A 22875-nucleotide genomic window follows, 5' to 3' on the forward strand; every position below is an offset into this window, starting at 1 on the left:
TACGGTTTGATGACAAAATAAATTTTGTTTGCAAATATCTTAATTTCACCTTGTGCTATTTTTGGCATGTTTGTGGTGTTATATAACATATTTAATCCTGAGTGGTTCAACAAGGAACTGTAAATAAATTCTACTTATCTGCAACTGAATTAGAAATCTTTATGCGAGGACAGCCAGACAAAATGACATGTAATAACTTTTTTTTCCTACTTTGTTACAAAAGTCCTTTAGGATCAATGGTAAAGCAGTTCAGAGGATTCTTTGGAACTTGGAAGATTAGAGAAGGTTATTACCCCCATAGCTTTTCCTTTACCTAGAGACTTGATTCTTTCCAATTATTAATTTCTTTGGTAAATTTATTTTGTTGCACTTCAGTAATGCTTTACCTGCTACAAATTGCATAATAAATAATCTTACATGATTGGAAGATTGAATTTATGAATAGAATTTGTGGCATGGCAGCATGCTGTGTGTGTGCAGCTATTTTTGGTCCTGGTGCTAGAGTTAAAAAATAGGTCAATTTTAATCCCTGCAGTTATTGTATTTTGAACCTATGGGTATCAATGTTATTAAGAGGCCTGGAATTTACTTAATATAGGTGGCAGAGGAGAAAGACTAGGAACAGAACAAACCAGACCTTTTTAGAAAAAAGGAAAAAAAAGTGCAGAAATAAAGACAGAAAATGTAGGAAGTGTACAGCAGGTCAGTCAGCATCTGGTCTTCAGTTCAGGTGAAGGGTACTGTTACAAGTTGAGGGTTTGATCTTGAATATTCTCGAATAAAGTGGTGCCAATCACTCCTGTAAGTGGTCTGAGCATCTTATGCTTAGGGGTGTGCCTGTACTTCCCAATGTCTAATTATAAAACAGCATAACCCATGGGTATAACAATACTCCCACTTGTGATCTGAACTGCATATTTGTGTCTTTCACATGTGCACTTCTGCAATCTTCTGGAAAGTAGACTGAGAAAACACTTGGTAAGACAAGGCCAGAAAGGAATCATTAAGCTGTTTATTTCATAACAAATAAACATATCGAGCAACGGTTATGATTGGACTCACTGAATTCAATCAGTACAACTTGTCTTCATATACAAAATAATGAATCGGCTCTGTTTTCTCACAACAATGGGTCATTTTGCTTGACTTAATCAAATTAACTTCTAATTGCTCTCCTGTATTCTAACCTTCTGAATCTTGTAAAAGGTTGTTCATGTAACTTTCTGTTTCAAAGCTTGACTGACTGTCTCTGTTTTTTATCTGTTGAATTAGAATCCATAATTTTTTTTCAAAGGCAGTTAATTGCTCAAAAAAGAGGAATATTAAAGGATGTGGGGGTGAGCAGGAGAGTAGGATTAAACTAAATGACTCATGGAGAAAAATACCAACACAGACTTAAATGCCCAAATGGCCTGCTCCCAGTTGATTGCTGGTAACCAGCTGGTAGGAGTGCAGAAGAGCTGCTTGGGGCAAATTTTTTTATTTTCCCCACTGATTCCACTGGAAAGCACCTGTCCTGTGCATCATGCTTCCCATGACAACATGGCTGTGTACCATGGGGCTGTTATATTATTCAATATATTTGCTGCGTGTTGTATCATTTAGTGCTGATTGCACTTTTCTGCCAAGAAATCTGCAGATGCCTTTTAATTCGAAGACTAGATCCTGAAAAATTAATTTTAGATCAGAGAAACATTTGTGAAATAGATGTCATAACCTATACAATGAAATTACTGTTCATTGTTGGAAATTTTGATAATCATGGTGATCCTTTATGTTGCTGTTTAGCAAGATGACTGTGGTGTCTACAAAATGTTGGAAATATAAAATAAATATCATTGAACACAGGTAATTTGTAATAAAGGTGCAGGTCAGCTAAGTACCAAATGCAAAAACAATATACACTGTCAAATTAAATCATTCTGTAGTAATAAGATTTTATTTGGCTAAATAATGTTGATTTTATTTGTGTAAATTATTTTCCATGCTAACAGCCCACCATATAAGATTTGTGCAAAATCAAATTTTCATAGTGAAAATGCTTGTGGTTGTCTTACTTTGTGTAAATAGTGCAAAGCTTATTTTACTGCAAAATTTACAGGTATAGCGTTTCACCGTCCTATTCATAGAATCATAGAAGTTACAACATGGAAACAGGCCCTTCGGCCCAACATGTCCATGTCGCCCAGTTTATACCACTAAGCTAGTCCCAATTGCCTGCACTTGGCCCATATCCCTCTATACCCATCTTACCCATGTAACTGTCCAAATGCTTTTTAAAAGACAAAATTGTACCCGCCTCTACTACTGCCTCTGGCAGCTCGTTCCAGACACTCACCACCCTTTGAGTGAAAAAATTGCCCCTCTGGGCCCTTTTGTATCTCTCCCCTCTCACCTTAAATCTATGCCCCCTCGTTATAGACTCCCCTACCTTTGGGAAAAGATTTTGACTATCTACCTTATCTATGCCCCTCATTATTTTATAGACTTCTATAAGATCACCCCTTAACCTCCTACTCTCCAGGGAAAAAAGTCCCAGTCTATCTAACCTCTCCCTATAAGTCAAACCATCAAGTCCCAGTAGCATCCTAGTAAATCTTTTCTGCACTCTTTCTAGTTTAATAATATCCTTTCTATAATAGGGTGACCAGAACTGTACACAGTATTCCAAGTGTGGCCTTACTAATGTCTTGTACAACTTCATCAAGACATCCCAACTCCTGTATTCAATGTTCTGACCAATGAAACCAAGCATGCCGAATGCCTTCTTCACCACCCTATCCACCTGTGACTCCACTTTCAAGGAGCTGTGAACCTGTACTCCTCGATCTCTTTGTTCTATAACTCTCCCCAACGCCCTACCATTAATGGAGTAGGTCCTGGCCCGATTCTATCTACCAAAATGCATCACCTCACGTTTATCTAAATTAAACTCCATCTACCATTCATCGGCCCACTGGCCCAATTTATCAAGATCCCGTTGCAATCCTAGATAACCTTCTTCACTGTCCACAATGCCACCAATCTTGGTGTCATCTGCAAACTTACTAACCATGCCTCCTAAATTCTCATCTAAATCATTAGTATAAATAACAAATAACAGCGGACCCAGCAGCGATCCCTGAGGCACACCGCTGGACACAGGCCTCCAGTTTGAAAAACAACCCTCTACAACCACCCTCTGTCTTCTGTCGTCAAGCCAATTTTGTATCCAATTGGCTACCTCACCTTGGATCCCGTGAGATTTAATCTTATGTAACAACCTACCATGCGGCACCTTGTCAAAGGCTTTGCTGAGGTCCATGTAGACCACGTCTACTGCACAGCCCTCATCTATTTGACCCTGAGATGAGCTTCTGACCCCATATCTGCTCCATCACCAAGACCGCCTATATCCACCTCCGTAACATCGCCTGTCTCTGTCCCTGCCTCAGCTCATCTGCTGCTGAAACCCTCATTCATGCCTTTGTTACCTCTAGACTCGACTATTCCAATGCTCTCCTGGCTGGCCTCCGATTTTGCACCCTTTGTAAACTTGGGCTCATCCAAAACCCTGCTGCCTGTATCCCAACTCGCACCAAGTTCCATTCACCCATCAACCCTGTGCTCGCTAACCTACATTAGCTCTTGGTCCAGCAATGCCTCGATTTTAAAATGCTCATCCTTTTTTCAAATCTCTCCATAGCCTCACCCCTCTCTATCTCTATAACTTCCTCCAGCCCTACAACCTTCCGAGATCTCGGTGCTCCTCCAATTCTTGCCTCTTGCCCAACCCTGATTTTAATTGCTCCACCATTGGTGGCCATGCCTTCAGCTGCCTAGGCCCTAAGCTCTAGAATTGCCTCCCTAAACCTCTCCGCCTCTCTACCTCTCTCTCCTCCTTTAAGACGCTCCTTAAAAGCTATCTCTTTGACCAAGCTTTTGGTCACCTGTCCTAATATTTCCTTATGTGGCTCGGTGTCAAATTTAGTTTCAATAATGCTTCTGTGAAGCGCCTTGGGACGTTTCACTATGTTAAAGGCGCTAGATAAATGCAAGTTGTTGTTGTTCACTGTTCTAACACTAGACTTACATACGTAAGTTACAACAAAAATGGTCCAACAAAAATTGTTTTAATTATATTGTGTCCAGTAATTGGACGACTACTTCCTTCAACTTAATTTTTATCTAAGTCACAAATTGACCAATTGTGATTATTCTTTTTGATTTTCTTTCCTCCCACTGCAGCGCTAGACAAATTACTAATTGGTATGTTAAGCTATGACCATTTTTCTTTATTTTTTAATGCCTTCATGTAGGTTTCTTAGAGAGTGAGTTTTTAAAATCAATGTCATAAGCCCAGAACACATTACATAGTTTATTTAGTTCAAATTGCAAAGAACGAATAAATGCCTCCGTTACCCATTGATTTGATATGTCAGAATAGCCATAACAGCCTTTTGACACGTCTGAAAGAGCTGAATGTAAAATGTTCAGTTGTACTGCATAGAGGGAGTTTCACACCAATATAAAGAGAGATGATCCTTATCATCGTGCAGAAATAGTCATTTAGATATCCAGTGAGAAGTGACTTGAGAAGGAAACTGAAGGCAGAATAACCAGAAAAAGTTCCCCAACCCTCAGTCTCGAGGGAATTGCAAGAATAGAAAAGAGTTAAATAACCGGGAAGAGTATATTGAGGCCACTTGCTCTATCTATTTCTTCTTTAGCTTTATGGGTTTGTGATATCTTTCTGCCACTGATTAGCTTGTGCTTTTAGATGCTGATTGACATGGTTCAAGTAGGGAGTGGTCATGAGTTGTCCCTCGAGAAAAATCATCTAATTTGCCATCATTCTGCATTATTTTAGATCTTCAGCCACCCAGCTCTATATTTAGTACATTCAGGAAGGAAGTACCAGGCGCAGTGCATACATTGTGATCGAATTCCTTGGAATAGTGATTGATGGTAAAGTTTGGTGATCAGAAAGCCTGCAGTTCCATCTGCTGAGACATTCATTTTGAGTTCATTTTTTTACTTGTGTTTAAGTGTTTATTGTTGTATATACATTTCTTTTCTAACAAAACAGTGAATCAATCTGTGTTGAAAAAAATTGGAAGCTACCCAAATTTTTGGATGGGTAAGGTTTCAGATGATAACAGTTTCGCATCAAATGGATAATTTCAATGACATGTTACAACCAAATCCTCTTTTTTCAAGTTTGCTGATGGATGCCCCTTTCTTGTGTACTTACTTTTAAATTTCCTATACCGATGCACATGACCATACATTTCTATTTACTGTAAAATGTATCTGCTAATTCTTAGCCCATCCTCTTAAGTTGTTTGTATCTCTTTGAATACTGCCAATCTCTTTTATGTATTGGGAGTATGGCTTGGTGTCATCAGCAAATTTAGATAATTAGAATACACTCCTTCACTATCTTTTTGGTTATCAATAGTGTAAACAACAAATGAACCACAATAGACGAGTGCCAAAATTAATTTCACATGTACAAGTTTGAATTCTGTTAACAGTACTCCAGGGATAAGTTTAATCTGTTTTAAAAATATTTCTTCCCTCAGGTTGAATCTTCTCCAACCAGACACTTGCATTTTAATTTTCTTCTAAAATCTTATGTAAAAATTACTGAATTTTTAATTGTACATTTTTTACAATGCTTTGTTATACAGTTAATGATTCCATTTTCACCCTTACACATTTTAAATTACTGTAAATGATCATAGAACAATTCTCTGCAATAGTTCCAGATGACATTCAGTACACTTTGTTTTTTACTTTGTAATATTCAATACTAAATGTGTTTTAGAATAATGTAGACATTTCAGCTTTACGACATTGTAAAATATAGCTTTACAGTTGATTATTAAAATGAGAGATCTTGGGAGTTTTTATGTGCTTGTCGTTGACTGTGATATAGGTCTGCACTGAAAAGCAGCAAGCGGTACAGGAAAATTGCAATGAGAGAGTGTTAAATCATTTTATTGGGTAATTCAAACATTCCATCAGATTTAACAAGTACAATATTTTAGATCCACTGTTACAAAGCTGCTGGCTCTCAATCAATTGGAGTTGCCTTTTAAGCTCAGTTCTATTGATTGTAGCAATTGTAAACTCATGATGTGAACTGCAGTTCACATCATGTTATGTTTATAGAACTTTTCTAACCATATCCTAAATTATTTTGGCTCTTGTTTCTTAGATTTCATTGGCAAGTCTCAACTGTCGAGGTGTCTAGCCTTCGCTTTCGAACAGCAAACCCTGTCTAGCAATTGCTTTTAGCTACTGGACTTATCCTATGCCTCCATAGGATCTCATTCATTCTTCCAAGCAGTAAAGCATCACATAGAATCATAGAAGTTTACAACTCTGACTCATTTTAAGTTTAAAAAAATCAAACAAATTTATTTTACAGAAGATGAGCAAGTACATCAGTAACAATTTTATAATATATATTTAGAGCAGACATTTTACCTAGCTCTTCGAGTGGACATAATATAGGGGGCTAAATTGGGCCGCATAGCGCGCCTTGTGTAGGCGCTATGCGGACTCCTAAGCCCTAAAAATGGCAACCGAGATGTGCGCACACATTTGCGACGACATCTTGGTAAAGGTGGCTGTGCACGTCCACCTAAAGAACACTGGATGCAGCATGTAAATTAGGGAGATTATTGTGCAACGTTGATTTAAAGGGACAGATGTGATTTTGAAATTCCACGCTCTAGCCAACGCACTGTCTTAACCTCACATAGCTGAACAGGTTTTAAAAGGCATGGAGGAGCCCCCACCAATGCTATTTAAAGAGATCATGCAGGAGTTACAGGTTAATTGCTGGATTATTGCTTCTGGCTGCTGATGCATTTGTACCTGTTTTTGGAGGTCTCCTATACTTGAATACTAGAACTAGGGGATATAGCCTAAAAATTAGAGCCAGGACTTTCAGGAGTGAAGTTAGGAAACACTTCTACGCGCAAAGGGTGGTAGAAGTTTGGATCTCTCTAACGCAAACGGCAGTTGATGTTAGCTCACTTGTTAATTATAAATCCAAGATTGATAGATTTTTGTTAGCCCCATATCCCTTAATACCTTTGGTTAAGTCGGGTACATGGAGTTAGGTCACAGATCAGCCATGATCTCATCGAATGGCGGAATAGACTTGAGGGGATAAATGGCCTACTCCTGTTCCTATGTTCCTGTAATAAAGTGTCAATACTCTACAGGGAGTGGGCTGGTGAGCTGACAGGCAACAGCAAGGGCACTGGCAGAGTGGCAGGGGTGGGACAAGATTGCTGTCATCCTGAGAGAGGACTGAAGGTTCACGTTCCATAGAGCCACTGCCACTTGCTGCCTCCTGTAATGCACAACCTTCTCCTGCAAGAAAGCAGAACATGTGTCGGTGAATGTCCTGCAAGATGTTTGGGTGATGTGGCTGTCATGGTTGAATAGCTACCAGTGTGTGTGACCTGTAAGTTGTGGGTGTGTGGCTTGCAACAGTGGTAATGTGTGAGGGTGAGATGAAGCATCTGATTGGAAGAGTTGAGTACTGATTGAAAGAGTTTGTTGGTGTGTGGATGATGGGGGGTGTAGTGTGTGGTGCTACTTGACAGTTGACCTCACTCACCTTGACCACTCATGTCAAAACATTGAACTTCTTCCTGCACTGAATCCACGTTCGTGGTGCCAAGCCTCTGGCATTGACCTCGTCCCCTACTGCCTCGGAAGCGTATGTCTGGAGGGCCTCTTGTCCCCCATGCAGATATAGGATGCCCCTCCTTCTGGCCACCTCTTGCACCAAGGCCTCTAGCGCATCATCAGAGAGCTTTGGTGCATGCTTTCTTGCAGGCCCAGTACAAACTCAGATCGGCAGATTGGAGGATGTGGGATGTAGTTTTTTTTATTATTCGTTCATGGGATGTGGGCGTCGCTGGCAAGGCCAGCATTTATTGCCCATCCCTAATTGCCCTCGTGAGCAATCTTTATTCAATGTTTTAAAATAACTCAACAGTTTGTAAACATAAGGACGGGACCTGCATCTGTGTTTTACGTGTGCAGTTTCTGCTCTCTGTTCAGACTCCGTGCAGAGCCGTATCTTATATTTTGTAAATATCAGAGTCCCACAAACTTTGAGCAGCCCAGTTGTTGCTCATTAAAAATTCCAGAGGTCCCATCATCACCAGACTGCACCATATTGCTGCACAGATTCGCTTCCCAATTGACTTCCACCACTTCTTGCAGCCACAACGTACCTCCTCTTTAAGAGATGCAGGCTGCCTTTAAGTGGTGCTAGCCACTCCCTATATCTGGGCCCCCTGCTGGTGCGTGCAGCCACTCAACAGTGCAGGTAGCACTGGCTGCACGCAACAATCATAGAAATCATCAGGCAGCATGAATGTTATGTGCTGCCAGCATCTCAACAACCGGGCGCTGGATGCGTTTGTTCAATATAATCTCTTCAGCATCTTTTGATATGCCATTCAGGATATCCTCATGACATATAGTGTACCTCCCTGCACTATTTGTTGCCAATTGCTATATCCCTTCATTTCCAAAATTTTCTTCCCTTCTCTCCTAGAGATGCTGACTCTATCACAAATAGCCCAAGTACTTTACCCTAGTGTACCTAGACAGTAATTGTTATCAGACTATTTGAGCATGGAGGGTATTACACTGAGCATAATCCTGTCCTCACTCAATGTTCACACACATGAACTTCCAGCAGGAAAAGCATGCAGGAGTAGGCACCTTGATTATTGTTTTTGACTTTATAATGCCAGGTATGCCAAATCCATTTTTAGATCTCTCGCTGCTGCTCTGCCTAAGATCAGCTAACTTATAACCGATCTGGAGGCCAAACCCTTCAATAGCATTATTTTCAAATAGAAAATGTTCACGGATTCTTTATCCATATCCATATTATGATATAACTCGGTTATGATTCTGGATACTTTTACTTAGGCAAGTGCTATAATAATTGGGAAGTGTCCCATTATCAATAATACACTTTCCTACAGGTAATGCCATTCAGCTCCTATATCACCTATATTGGAAAAAAAAAGCTTGTGCTTAAAAAATATATATCCTCAAATATAAAAAGCACCAGCTAGCTTTCAAATATCATTCTTGCTTTGCTGATACTTTATTGTTTTTCCTCACTATTTTCTTGCTGCAGCTGATGCTTCATGATTTGTTGCACCTCTTCCCCATCCCTCATTAGTGAAACAGTTCCTACATTTTATTCTCTTTTAGGATTCATTTCCTCTGGTTAACATTTAAATACATTTTGGTGAGTGGAAAGTGGACTTAGGCAAATTAGAAAAAAAATCACCAAAGCATTGCCAAACCCGTTCCTGGCACTGACATGACATTTGTACGTGAATCACAGTGGAACATTGAATAGAAATGGGTTGGTTAGAAGATTCCACCTGTATTCCCATCCTTCAGATAATTTCCTCAATTTCTTTCTACAGTACATATGCATATATACAATATTACTTGATAATCTCTCTATAATAGATAACTTTGCACAACAAAGGCTGCATGTTAAAGTCCTTTGTGTTGTAAGCATTTGAGTATAGAAGGAAGATTTCAACACCAGAGTAAAAACACCAACAAAATGCTTTGTGTTTGCCCTGAGAATAGTGTGAATGAAGAACTAATTTCTGGCCTGCATCTTCCTCTGATTCTCCTTCATATTATTACAGGTTTATAGAAAATGATTTCTTACAATTCTTACAGGACAAATAAAGTCATATATTGTAGAGTGCACACGCCATTAAATGCTCAGAGGATTAAATATGTCTTCATTTGGCATTAGCGGTGGTATGTTTGCTGATATTTTATTTCTACCACTAGCAGTCTTCCCAAGTAATATTGATATTACAATTTTAAAAATAAATACGATAGTCACAATGTCAGGTTCGCTATTTTGAATTTGACCAAGCTGAGAGAGCTCTGGCTGCACATTTTCTTCTGCTACAGCCTGATCGTATTTCAAGCAGCATGCTGTACAGTGATGTGCACAGAGCTCACCATCACATTTTCCACAGTACCTCACCCAGAGGGATACAGACAGGCTAGATTGAATGATCAAAATTGTTGTTGAAAATTTTTTTGTCAGGTGGCACGAGGTTACCTTAAGTTTAGAATAAATGGGGACAAAAAAGAGATACAGCTCATTTTGGATAATAGGATTCTGCAGTGTTAATCCCTCAGCAATGATTACGTTTTTGTTGATTACAAGCTAACCACCTTTCAGTGAGAACTAAAAGATCTCCTTGCTGCAGTTTCACCACCCACCTATCAGAGTGACTGTATAATTAGCATAAAGCAAAGAACATTTCTTTACTAATTATAGTCTTTGAGAAGCTGAGATAATCTCATACTATATTTTCCATTATGGTGCAGAATTGCAATTCTCGGAGGGTCTCAACTTCTGCAGTTGGCTTGGTCAGTTGTACAATGGAGAAAGTCTACATATATTTCATGACTACACGTTAGCCTTGAATTTTATTATTGCTAATCTTGATACTAAAATCAATCATGTTGATAGAAGTAGACAATGCTTTTTTCACTCTATTGTTTACAAGATGATGCCAGAGACAGATTGTCTGAATCAACCAGGTCATGTTGTCTGATCTGGTAATTAAATGGATAAGATAGCAGAAGACAAACAGCCAACCCTTCATACTCTTTCTCTCCAGGCCAATGCAATTGTTAATCACTGCACTGTTAATAGCATACTCCTACAGCCTGTGACTGGGAAGCTTTGAAATCTCTTTTTGATTGACGATTTTGATTCATTTTGAAGGTACCTTTTTAAAAGTGATACCAGCTTGACTTCAAATAACCAGCCTCGCTTCTTCAGTTCCCTTCTCTTTGTACTATAGGGATTTCATGAAATGTCTTTCTTACTTAAAAGCTTTTCATCAAACTGATGTGGGCCAAGGTACAGAAGTTATTGTCAAGTACTGCAACAGCTTCAGGACTTTAATTGATTTAAAACACTGTTGAGAAGTGATGTATTCATTTACTGTACTGATGGACCGTCAAGATACCATCTCAGCAACAAGGAGGCTCCTAGTGAAGATTTCAGTCACTACTGTCTTATTGCTCTTGGCCTGTTGAATTGCTGACATTTGATACTGTTCTTGGCAGGCTTTGAGCTCGATGTATCATTGCTCTGTCAATGAGGATCGTTGTAAACAATTTTACAACACCAAGTTATAGTCCAGCAATTTTATTTTAAATTCACAAGCTTTCGGAGGCTTCCTCCTTCGTCAGGTGAACGATGTGAATCGATGTGAATGAGGATCGTGGCTGTGGCAGTCTCTTTTCAGCTCTCCTGCAGCTGCCCAAGTCTACTTCTAGCTGACTGTGGTCTGCTGTTTATATCCACATCACTGGTACACTCAGTTCCCCAACTTCATTTTTAAAAAGAAAAGCTTTGAAGATTTGCCCATTGTATAATATTGTGTCAGGGGCCGAAGTTTTGTTTGTTTCCTGGTGACCCAGTGTCTTGACCAATTGATGCCAAGCTCTTCCTTGCTCAAAAAGGTGATTTTTTCCCCTCATCAGTGGATTCTCAATGACATACTCCTGCTTAGCACCACAACACTGTCTACATAAACAAAGAAAAAAAGAGTGAGAGGGAGAAAGGAAAAAGTAGCATTAAAGGGGCCAAACTGAAGGGAAGAGCTGTTACAAAAAATCTACAATCACCCGTGATAAGGTCAGATGCCCCAGCCTCTAATGCTTTTCGCTCCCCCACCTAAACTTCATTCCATTTTCATCCACCACTTTATTCTTCCACTGACTCCCAAGGCTCCTGGTTTTTGGACTTAATTTCTGCTCCTCTACTGAATTTATCTCAGGTCCTTATATCAATCTTCCCTCCTCCACTATTTCTGTGGGCCCTTAGATTAACCTCCATTGGCTCCTGATTCATTCTCTGTTCATTCCTTTGGCTCCCTGAATCCACGGGCCTTTTTGGATCAACCTCCACTAGCACTTTGGTTGATACTCTGCTCCAAGGCAACTCTTGTCTCTACCCTTATCCTCTACTAGCTTGGAAATTGGCTTCTTTACTTAGATGACTGGTGGCTGCTTCGCCCTTCCCCCCCCCCCCCACCTCCCCCATTCTTCACCGCTTGTCTACATTTGGTCTTCATTGCACCTCTACCACCTGGCTTTCAGATTTTGGATTGATTATCTTCTCTCCTCATTGTCCTCCATCCGAAATTTGCCGCTGCCTCATGTCGATCTCTGTCATTTTTATGTAACTTAGGTTTCCTTTGTGCCCATTTGTGTGTGCACCTTTTCCGTGACACTGGACCAGCACCCAGTACTCCTGTTTTCGCCACTTCAATATGTTTTGGGCCCTCCTCTTCTCTCTCTTCCTCCACTTACCCATCACTACTCCACATAGGAACATCTGTTCTGCCGTCCTATGCTTGCATCCCCCTTGAGTGAGCCCATTGTCTCTCTGTCTCCCTCAGCATTCTTCACCAGGCCCATTGCTGGCTCTTTCAGAGCACCAACTGTAATTGCCCCATCCTCTGCTGTCAGTGATCATCTTGGCCAGTGCACACCTCACTTTTGTGAACAAGGGCATTTCTTGAACTATTTGCTTTAAAACTGGTCCTGTATTGGGAAGTGGAGACCTATAACAAGTTAATGGAAATGGAGGAAAAATTTTGTGCGAGTTTAAAAGGGATCATCAGATCACTTGAGGTTCAAAGGCTATGGACTATGATGGAGAAGTGACATTCAAAGTAAGAGAATAAAGGAAACAGGATATTTTTACAGGATATAGTAGTGGTTGAGCTACTGCAACCAATTACACCATTCAGATCCAGTCAGGTACACAAAGCTACCATCACTGAAGAGTCCTTATTAACTGACATACATGCTGTTGAGTACTGAATAATATAAAAAAAGTAAACTTGTTATTCAGCCGCGCTTCCATGTATAATACTACATTATGGAACTAATGATAGACTGGATGATCGACTGGCTCAAACCATGGCATTGTCAGTCACTCAACCTGCCTGTTCTAAATTCCCCAGTGAAAGCATGTGTACAATGTATTGTCATATGACAATGTCTTTTTATATTTGTAAGTAAATGTCAGTCAACGCCTTTGAGTATGAAGAAACTGTCTATTTTTTGTTGTTTTAAAGTTGAAGCAATGTCAGTCCAAGTTGACAGTGCAGGAAAATGCAGTCTGTCTCATGAGGGTGTTTGCAATCATGTCAAGATGCCCTCAATCAAATGTCAAAGGATACTTGGAAGACAGCCAGTATGTGTGGTTATCTACAGGCATGACTCTTGAACAGGATAAATTAAATTCAAATGTAGCACTTTGAGATAGCACACTGGGGCATGACATCCTGCCCAGATCACAATGGAGGGTGATTATCTACTGCAGCTATGCTGGGTCCTGCAAACAATCTGAAAGCACAATTTAACAGACTGTAACTTATCAAGGCTTGTTATAGGGATGCTGCTTGTAGTTATCAGAACCTGTTTGCCTGTGAAGATGTGATTGACTACACTCACTGCGGGTTTCTATGTGTGCCTGCAAGCAAGGCTCTCTTATTTTGTTGGTTTGAAAAAAAAGAGACCTTGCCTTATCAGTACTGGAATCAATCCTAATGAATTAATAATTGACATTTTGTGGTGTTGCGAAGTGCAAAAACATTTGTGCCATGCAAAGTAAATCCTTTCAGCATGTGTGCATCCTTTTGCAATACTGGAAGCCAAATTCGGCATAAATCACTGCCACTGAGTGTTCTTGCCCCAGGGTTCTCTCATGTATTTTTAATGGGTCTTTGGAACTGAGTATCTTTGCGTTGACATGTATTGGTTTCAGAAATGACAGCTGTGAACCTAAAGTTTTGAGCACATAATTCACAGAAGACTTGGTCTATATTTTATTATCTAACTCCAACTGATAACTAATTGGAGTTTGTTAAGTGTTGGCAGCATGTGGACACGCAGGGGGTGAAATTGGTCTTTGACAGTAGCGCAAAACGGGCGCCAGTGAATCGGTAGTCCATATTACACCCCGCCCGATTTCCTGCAATGGGGAAGAAAATCAGGCGGAGTTTAAAACAGGCGGCCGATTCGCTGTCGCCTGTTTTGCTCTACTGCCAAAGATCAACTTCAGCCGCGCGGTATCTGTGAAAATAGAGAAACACTGAGGTTGCTGTCAACCTGAAGGTTTTTAGTTAAAACATAAAAGAAATTAAATCTTATGACATAGGCTAGCATAGAATCAGCTAACAAGACTATTATCATTTTGTAATATTTATTTTGTTTACCACACCCGTAATTCAGCTGATGCAACATCCCTTTGGAATAGTTGGAGTGACAGATTGTCATTTCTGACCTTGTGTGTCACCTGACTGGGAAGTAGAGCCAAGGTGCAGTCAGGTGGAATGTGCAGTTACGGTCTGTTCAGCCCCACCCACATTCAGAGTGCCAACCCTATTGTATAAGCAAGAGTGGCATTCTGCTTAAAATCAATGGTTTATTTTTAAATACAGTTTTAATTAGCAGTATTGATAGTAGTAACAGAAAATCTCCTATTATTTTGTGCCAATAATGGCAGTGTAAAGTGAGCAACGCAAGCCAGAAGTATGAGTAGAGATTGGAATGCTGATTTCCTCCCCCATTTCATACTATTCGACCACTTCCAGCCAGGCACAAAGTCAGCACTCAGCGGTTTTGCTGGAAACTAGCAAGATGCTGATTTTAATATTATAATAAAGAGGATAATGAGCTGCTGAGGGTGGCACGCCTGCATCTAGGATAAACATCAGAAGTATGCTCACTGAAAATAGGAATCCAAAACTTTGGAAAGTAGAAAGGGAGTGCACACTTCCTTTAACGCTGCACTTCCCAGTATGACAGGACTGTACAGCCTAATTTTAAAAGAGTTTTTGAAAATGTTCATTTTTCATTTGTTTGCCCTCTAGAAACCACTAGGGGTTAGTGTGCAGTTTACACCTACTAATTCCAATAACACTCAAAATATCAGCAGGAGTTTCTGCATGGGATTTATTGTATGTTTTTATGTTTCATGGAGGAAGAGGAGGATAAATGAGGGGGGTTATCCGCAGCTCAGGTTACATCATAGGCACATTTACCACACCATCAACTATCCTCCAAGCCACATATATCAACTGAGGTGATGATACCCTTTCTATGTTTGAGGAACATTATCCCAGGAAGTTCAGCTTCTGTAGAGAGGCATGCAGACCTCCACTTATGCTCCATTGCAGGCATGATATTGCCATTAGTAGTGATGGCCACTATTGCCCTCAGTTTCGACAGGCTAGGATCCTTTCAAGTGCCCACACCTGCCAGTCTGCCATCCGTAAGTTTGTACAACAGGTGACCGATGCACAGTTTGCAGGATCCAGCCAAATGATTGCCTTCCCAATCAGTAGCCGCATGCCCATGCTATGAATTTCTAATGTATAGCAGGATTCCCTTGAATCCAGGAGGTTCCAGATGGTCACTAAAAAAATCCCCAAGGTGATGCATCTACACTGGTGCTTGGATGGGTAGAAATAAGCAATGGTAGCTGGTGTGAACTGTCTGGGAGGTCTGCGGCAGTGGTCTGATGAAATTTCTCCTGCTGGACATCCAGAAAAGGGAAAGAAAATTATTTACAGTGGTTAAACCACATGCAAATTGAGTTCTTTGAGAATTTGTCACACATTCTGATGCTTGAGCAGAATGATTGAGGTCTCTGAACTTCTTACATACTGAAGCCATGTCCTTTGGGGCTTACTTTATGCATTGACATGGGTTGCCACCTCCTCCCATGCATTTCGGGCCACTCTACTATGGGGACTATGACCTTGGCTGCCAAATACAGCTACCATCTTGAAACCTACCTGCTTTAACAGGACCTCAGTGCTGCCATCTGAGAACGATGGGACTTTCGGTACTGCTCCTTTAGTCTGTTCCATCTTCTACACTATTCTATTGTAAATCTTGCCTCCACAAACTTTTCCCCCATTAGGACTCAACTGTAGGCTTTTAAAGTGGTGACCTCCCAATACAGGTATTGCACACACTGGGAGCTCGCTTGTTTAAAGTTAATCAGTGTGTCATGAAATTCTGAACAAATTGGCAATTGTGAAGCTCACTGTGTCCACCTCTGACCCTGGTACACGCTTGGACTGAAGATGTTAATTTCTTTAATTGATTATAAATGCTAATTTGGTTTTGGATGCCTGTCAACTCATCTTTTTTTCAAGGACTTCTGGTGGTGGTGGTCGTGGGATGGGGGGTGAGGGTGTTGGCAGTGGAATCATGGTTCAGCACCATAGCTGCTCAGCAAACCCCTGTGCTTTTTAGAATCAATCTGCGTCTTTTGTTTGCCAACTAGCCTCTGAATAAATAGCACAAAAATCACACATAACACGGCCCTGGGCAATAAAATAAGGGGAAAAAAGTTGTTTCTTAGTAATGGTCTCTTAGACTGCAAGCAGTGTGACTTGTAGAGAAGAAATCTCAGAGCATAATACAGAATGAAAGGAGCTTACAATGATGTTGCTACTTTTGATGCAGTCCATGTTTACCTTTTATGCTTGTTCTGTGGAAAAAGAGATTGCAGTTACAGACCACGTCTTTTGTCTGTTTTCCTCCTTTCACATGACTTCAGGTGTACTTGTTTCAGGGTTTTGTCACTGTCAAAGTCTTCTGGGATCAACAGTGGTCGACTTTGTATTGCAGTGTAATTAGATTGCTAAGAAAATGTATGCTTGGTTCAAAATTTCTGCATACAGCTTAGTGTCACCATTTTATACATGCAGACCTGATGGAGGACAGTTTGCCTTGCGGTTTAATTGAAAGGGACATTCCAAAGTAGTAACAAAGAGTCACTCACTGGTACCTCACCAGCTGCTGGAAGCCAGAATGATCAGGAATGTTGCACTTCCCACACAAGGGCAGTGAACTTTAGGAATTTCGGGAAACCCAGGCTTAAGAAACTTGAGCAAAGGCAGACTTTCAACCTCATTCTTTATGAGGAGCTAAGATGACAAGTTTGCTGAACGATGAATAATTTTCATTAATACAAGATAGAAAAGGAAACCATTAACCTTTTTGTCAGGATTTAAAACTGCACACTTACATGAAAATGACTCATGGTTCCGGATTTGCATTGTGTAATCCTTTAGTCTTTTTTGACAAGCTGTTTCCAACGGTAGATGGAACAAGTATAGTTGTCAGTGTTAAAATTTTGTGTAGCTCATATAGAATTAAATGGTACGTATTAGCATAAAATTGATACAGGAAAGGAAGTATATAGTCAAGAGATATAGCAAAGTGAAGAGTTTCACTATACCATTTCACTAAAGAGCTGTTTGAGAATTGGAAAAAGAAGATACATATTGGTAATCTGGAGTTGCCTTTTATAAATCTTGAAAATATATATTACTGACTTTTATTAAATGATGAGAAAAAAGAGCGTTGTGGACTGTGACCCTTAGATCTTGGTTCTGCCATGCTTTTGAAATAAATGATTTGTCAATTAGTTTTTGTCCATTAGGAGAAATCATTAATTTCCACATATCCTACATTGGGACTTGAACTGGGCTGACTCATCTTATTTCATGGTAGTGCAGGTATTTGAGGTAAGGCTGTGAGGCTGTATTATGGAGTAGTAATTTTCCAAACCAACTGATATGTTTCAACAGCAGAATGAGCAACTTGTGCCTTCAGGCAATGTTATAATGGCCTGAAGCTACTATTATTCTTGCAGGGGAAACACCTGAGTGCATCAGCCAGCAATCTCTATAGATAGTTACTGATGCATAATGTTTAGAATTGCATTCATTTCATACAATATTGTTAAACCATTAGCATCTTTTAAAGAATCTATAGAATACCTTTTTGTCCTAATTTGAAAGTAGTTAGTCCCCCCTTTCAGTTGTCAACATAAGAACATAAGAAATAGGAGCAGCAGGAGGCCATACGGCCCTTCGAACGTGCTCTGCCATTCAATAAGAACATGGCTGATCTTTGACCTCAACTCCACTTTCCCGTCCGATCCCCGTATCCCTTGATTCCATAGAGTCCAAAAATCTATCAATCTCAGCCTTGAATATACTCAACGACTGAGCATCCACAACCCTCTGGGATAGAGAATTCCAAAGATTCATAACCCTCTGAGTGAAGAAATTTCTCCTCATCTCAGTCCTAAATGGCTGACCCCTTGTCCTGAGACTATGCCCCATAGTTCTAGACTCTCCTGCCAAGGAAATCAGCCTCTCAGCTGGAAATCAGCCTCTCAGCGGGAAATCTACCCTGTCAAGCCCTCTCAAAATCTTACATGTTTCAATTAGATCACCTCTCATTCTTCTTAACTCCAGAAAGTATAGGCCCATTCTACTCAATCTCTCCTCATAGGGCAACCCTCTCATCCCAGGAATCTAGTGAACCTTCATTGCACCGCCTCTAAGCAAGTATATCCTTCCTTAGGTAAGGAGACCAAAACTGTACACAGTACTCCAGGTGTGGTCTCACCAAAGCCCTGTACAATTGCAACAAGACTTCCTTACTCTTGTACTCTAACCCCCTTGCAATAAAGGCTAACATACCATTAGCCTTCCTAATTGCTTGCTGTGCCTGCATGTTAACTTTGTGTTTCATGTACAAGGACACCCAAATCCCTCTGAACACCAACATTTCTTAGTTTCTCACCATTTAAAAAATATTTTGTTTTTCTATTCTTCCTACCAAAGTGAATAACCTCACATTTCCCCCATTATACTCCATCTGCCACCTTCTTGCCCACTCATTTAAGCTGTCTGTATCCCTTTGCAGACTCTGTGTCCTTACAGCTTACTTTCCCACCTAGCTTTGTATCGTCAGCAAACTTGGATACATTACACTCAGTCCCTACATTTATGTCATTAATATAGATGTTAAATAGCTGCGGCCCAAACACTGATCCTTGTGGCATCCCACTAGTTACAACCTGCCAACCTGAAAATAACCTGTTTATTCCTACTCTCTTTTCTGTCCGTTAGCCAATCCTCTATCCATGCTAATATATTATCCCAACCTTTTATGTGGTATCTTTTGAAAATCCAAATATACTACATCCACTGGTTCCCCTTTATCTACCCTGCTACTTACATCCTCCAAAAACTCTAATAGATTGGTCAAACATTATTTCCCTTTCATAAAACCATGTTGACTCTGCCTAATCATATTATGATTTTCTAAGTGCCCTATGCATCCACTATCTCTGCAGCCACCTCTTTTAGAACCCAAGGATGTAGACCATCAGGTCCAGAGGATTTGTCAGCTTTTAGTCCAATTACTTTTCCAGTACTTTTTTTTTACTAATATTAATTCCTTGAAGTTCCTCATTCTCATTAGACCCTTGGTTGCCCACTATTTCTGGTATGTTTTTTGTGTCTTCTACTGTGAAGATAGATACAAAATATTTGTTTGCCACATCTCTGCCATTTCCTCATTCCTCATTATAATATTTTGTGTTTCAGCTTCTAAGAGACCCTCGTTTACTTTTGTGTTATTACACAAGCGCCATTTGCCTGGCTCGGAGGGTGTGGGGGGGGTGGGGGGCGGGGGGAGGGGGGGAACAGGGTGTCACAGAGCTGCTTTTGGACCTCTGTTATAGAATCTTACAGCACAGAAGGAGGCCATTCGGCCCATCATGCCTGTGCCTACTTTTTGAAAGAGCTATCAAAATTAGTCCCACTCCCCTGCTTTTTCCCCATGGCCCTGCAATTTTCTCCCCTTCAAGTATTTATCACTGCTGCTCTGTAACTATTCACTAGGAGGGGTGTGTGCAAGGTACAAGGGTTAACACACTGTTTAATTCTGCTCAGGTGCTGCGTGAGGAATCGGTGCAGCACCCACGACCTTCTACTTCAGAGCACAATGTGCTGCGCTAAATCAAAAATGTTTTAAAATCAAATAAACTCTGTAAAAAGTATTATTACAAGTTAATGCATAAAATCTGCCATGTAGCACAAAAAAGTTCTAAAAATATTTTGAATATACAAATTAGACTCCGTTTCTAATGTCCAGTTCGATAGAATTTTGTAAGGCTTAATGTCATATGGATTCTATGACGGAATGATTAACATTTTTATAATAGTCCATGAAAATACTTAGCTCTGAGTTGAGCATGCTTGACTTAACTTTAGCTTGACTCAACTTTAGTGCTACTTGAAATAACAGCACATTTTGTTTTGCATTTTATAAAAAAAATACTGAGCTCTATTTGGTCACACAATTTTCTTTACAGAATAACTATTCCTTCTTTCAGTGTGAAACCAAATTATATAGATCAATATGCCAGTAGTAAGATAAGAATATGTTTAAAGCAACATTTGGCTCATAACCATGTATTAATTAAAAACATGACATTATTTAATAGCATGACATCAAAGCTGCATGCACCTGTGTTTAGGCTGATGACTATATAAATGATGAATATAAATGTACATTGGTCATTTGTCTGTAGACGGCTATCACAGTCAAGAGTTAACATTTTGCTGAAAATCTTTTTTATAAGTTCACTAAAACCCTTTATAATCTAACCAATAGCTAAATAGAGCCTAACCTCTTTGAATTTTTCTAAATATATAAAATGCAATGTAAAATGGGTTGTCATTTCAAAGTTGTTCTTAATATTGAAACAAGCACTTTCAATTCAGAGGTATGTATCTTCATGTACTGTTAAAAGAATGTAAGAAATCATTCTGTTAGATAACCAACATTACATTAAGCCAAACATAAATGAAGTACGATTAAACTGGATGCTAAACCCAATAAAATAGTTTGGTTCAAATGTATTCTAATTTGGGTATGTTTTATAATTTTTTTCTGAAGTTTTAGAATCTAACACTAATGCCAGGGTCTGAGGGTTAATGTGAAACATTCTGCCTGAATTTTTGCTATTTAGAGTGTCTTCTGACATTAGAAAAATGTATTTCTGATCAGTCGGCAGTTACTGTATGATTTATAACAATGCATTTTTCCATTAAGGTAAAATAAGATGATGTACAATCACAGTATAAGTTTTCAGTGTAGGGTGTTAGAAGTTGCCAGCAGCCCTCACCACATGCTGTTAGATTCTCATTGCTTACAAGCTGGTCGGACATTTGAACAGATGGCATTCAGATCAGATGATGAAACACATTGGCTGCAATAACAATAACACACTTTTTCTTGTCAAGTTACTCTAGGCTACTGTCCAATTTATTTATTGTCCTTCAAAAGCAGCTGTTTGTACAGCCATGAGCTTGAGCTTGAACAACTTAGTAACACACAAGAGGTGAATTTCCTCGGGGCTTCTCTCGCTCCGCCACTGTAACTTTGGTGGAAACTCCGCTTATGTGAGTAACCAGGGTTTTCGCCGAAGTTACAGTGACAGGGAAGACCTGAGGAAATTTCCGGTGATACTTTCTGGAACAATTTTTAGTGAGATGCACTGAAAGTTTTGTATTGGTATTATCAGGTATTGTTTCTCTATTGTAAACCCTAAAAATTAATGACTCTCAGTGCAGCACTGCTGTACACATTGACTTCTGGATCTCTGGTTCTGCATTGAGTTTATTCATTTACTGTAAACTAGTAAGCCTTGGTATAAAGTGCCAGCTTGCACTGTGTGGTGGCGCAATTTGCTGTTTTCCCACTGTTTCCGTATATGCGCACATTGATATTTTAGGGTTTACGATTCGAACTGTGTTGCTACATGTAAAGCTATCCTTCTCTGTAACACTGTGATACATCAGTGTGAATTCAGTCTCCCAAGGGAGGCACTCAACCATAGGTAATCATCCAGAATGTCGACGTATATCAAAATATCAACCAATTCCATTCCATAGGTGACTTATCCGTTGCCCTAACAACCCAGGAACCATTTTGTACCACACAGGGTTTGATTTATCTTTGTCTGTCTTCATTTTTATAACCAATCTTAAACAGACATCTATCCAGCATGTCCAGAACTTGGGTGAATGGGGGAGGGGAAACATTGTGTTTTCTAATTTTACTGTAAGTCTGTTATGTTTGAAGTTACAACCTCTGGTTCGCCTTAATACAGTGCAAATTAAATAACATACATATATCCGTAAGTAGATACCATAATGCATCAAGCAGTTTTAGATGTAAACATTCTTGCATCACACACAATCTCCGATATAAGCAACACTGCATCATACACACTCTGAAATGCTAGCATCAGCCTGCACTGTACACAATCTCATACACTTCCTCAAATGTAAGACTGCCTATAATAAGGGGTCCAAACTGTGGCCTGTGAGCTACATGCAGCCCCTGACCACCCCAGCCTTTGAAGCCCAGGTAACTCTATCCTACATTCTGGAATGTGCCTTTGCAAGGAAGGTCTGGAGAGAGATGCAGTGGTATCTGTCCAGGTTCGTCCCGAGCAGTACCGTAACACAGGACTCTGTGCTCTACGGGCTGTTCTTGGGGACGCACACTGAGATGGACATTGACTGCTGCTGGAAGACCATCAACTCGGTGAAAGATGTCCTTTGGTCTGCCCGAAACTTGTTGGTCTTCCAGTGCAAGGAGCTGTCCTCGACTGAGTGTTGCAGACTGGCACATTCCAAGGTCCAGGACTACGTGCTCAGGGACGCATTGAAGCTGGGTGCGGCCGCCGCAAAAGCTCTGTGGGGAAAGGCAACTGTTTAAAGCCTTCCCGCCATTGTATACCGAGGGGCTGCAATCAGGGAAAAACCACCTCGGGCAGAATGTAAAATTCAAATTGATGTAATGTACTCGCAATAAATCTGTATTGAGTGTGATGCAATGAGGCACCCTAGAGTGTCATGAACTGTAATTATGTACAAT

General features: G+C 40.1%; 1 protein-coding gene across 1 annotated transcript in view; it reads left to right on the forward strand.

Moving 5' to 3' along the window:
* The window catches only part of LOC137331571 (integral membrane protein 2C-like), a 40363-nt gene that overhangs the window by 7377 nt on the left and 10111 nt on the right, over positions 1–22875 (forward strand). The gene's annotated exons all lie outside the window — the stretch shown is intronic.

This window comes from Heptranchias perlo, chromosome 13 (assembly GCF_035084215.1).
Source record: "Heptranchias perlo isolate sHepPer1 chromosome 13, sHepPer1.hap1, whole genome shotgun sequence".
Classification (NCBI taxonomy): Eukaryota; Metazoa; Chordata; class Chondrichthyes; order Hexanchiformes; family Hexanchidae; genus Heptranchias; species Heptranchias perlo.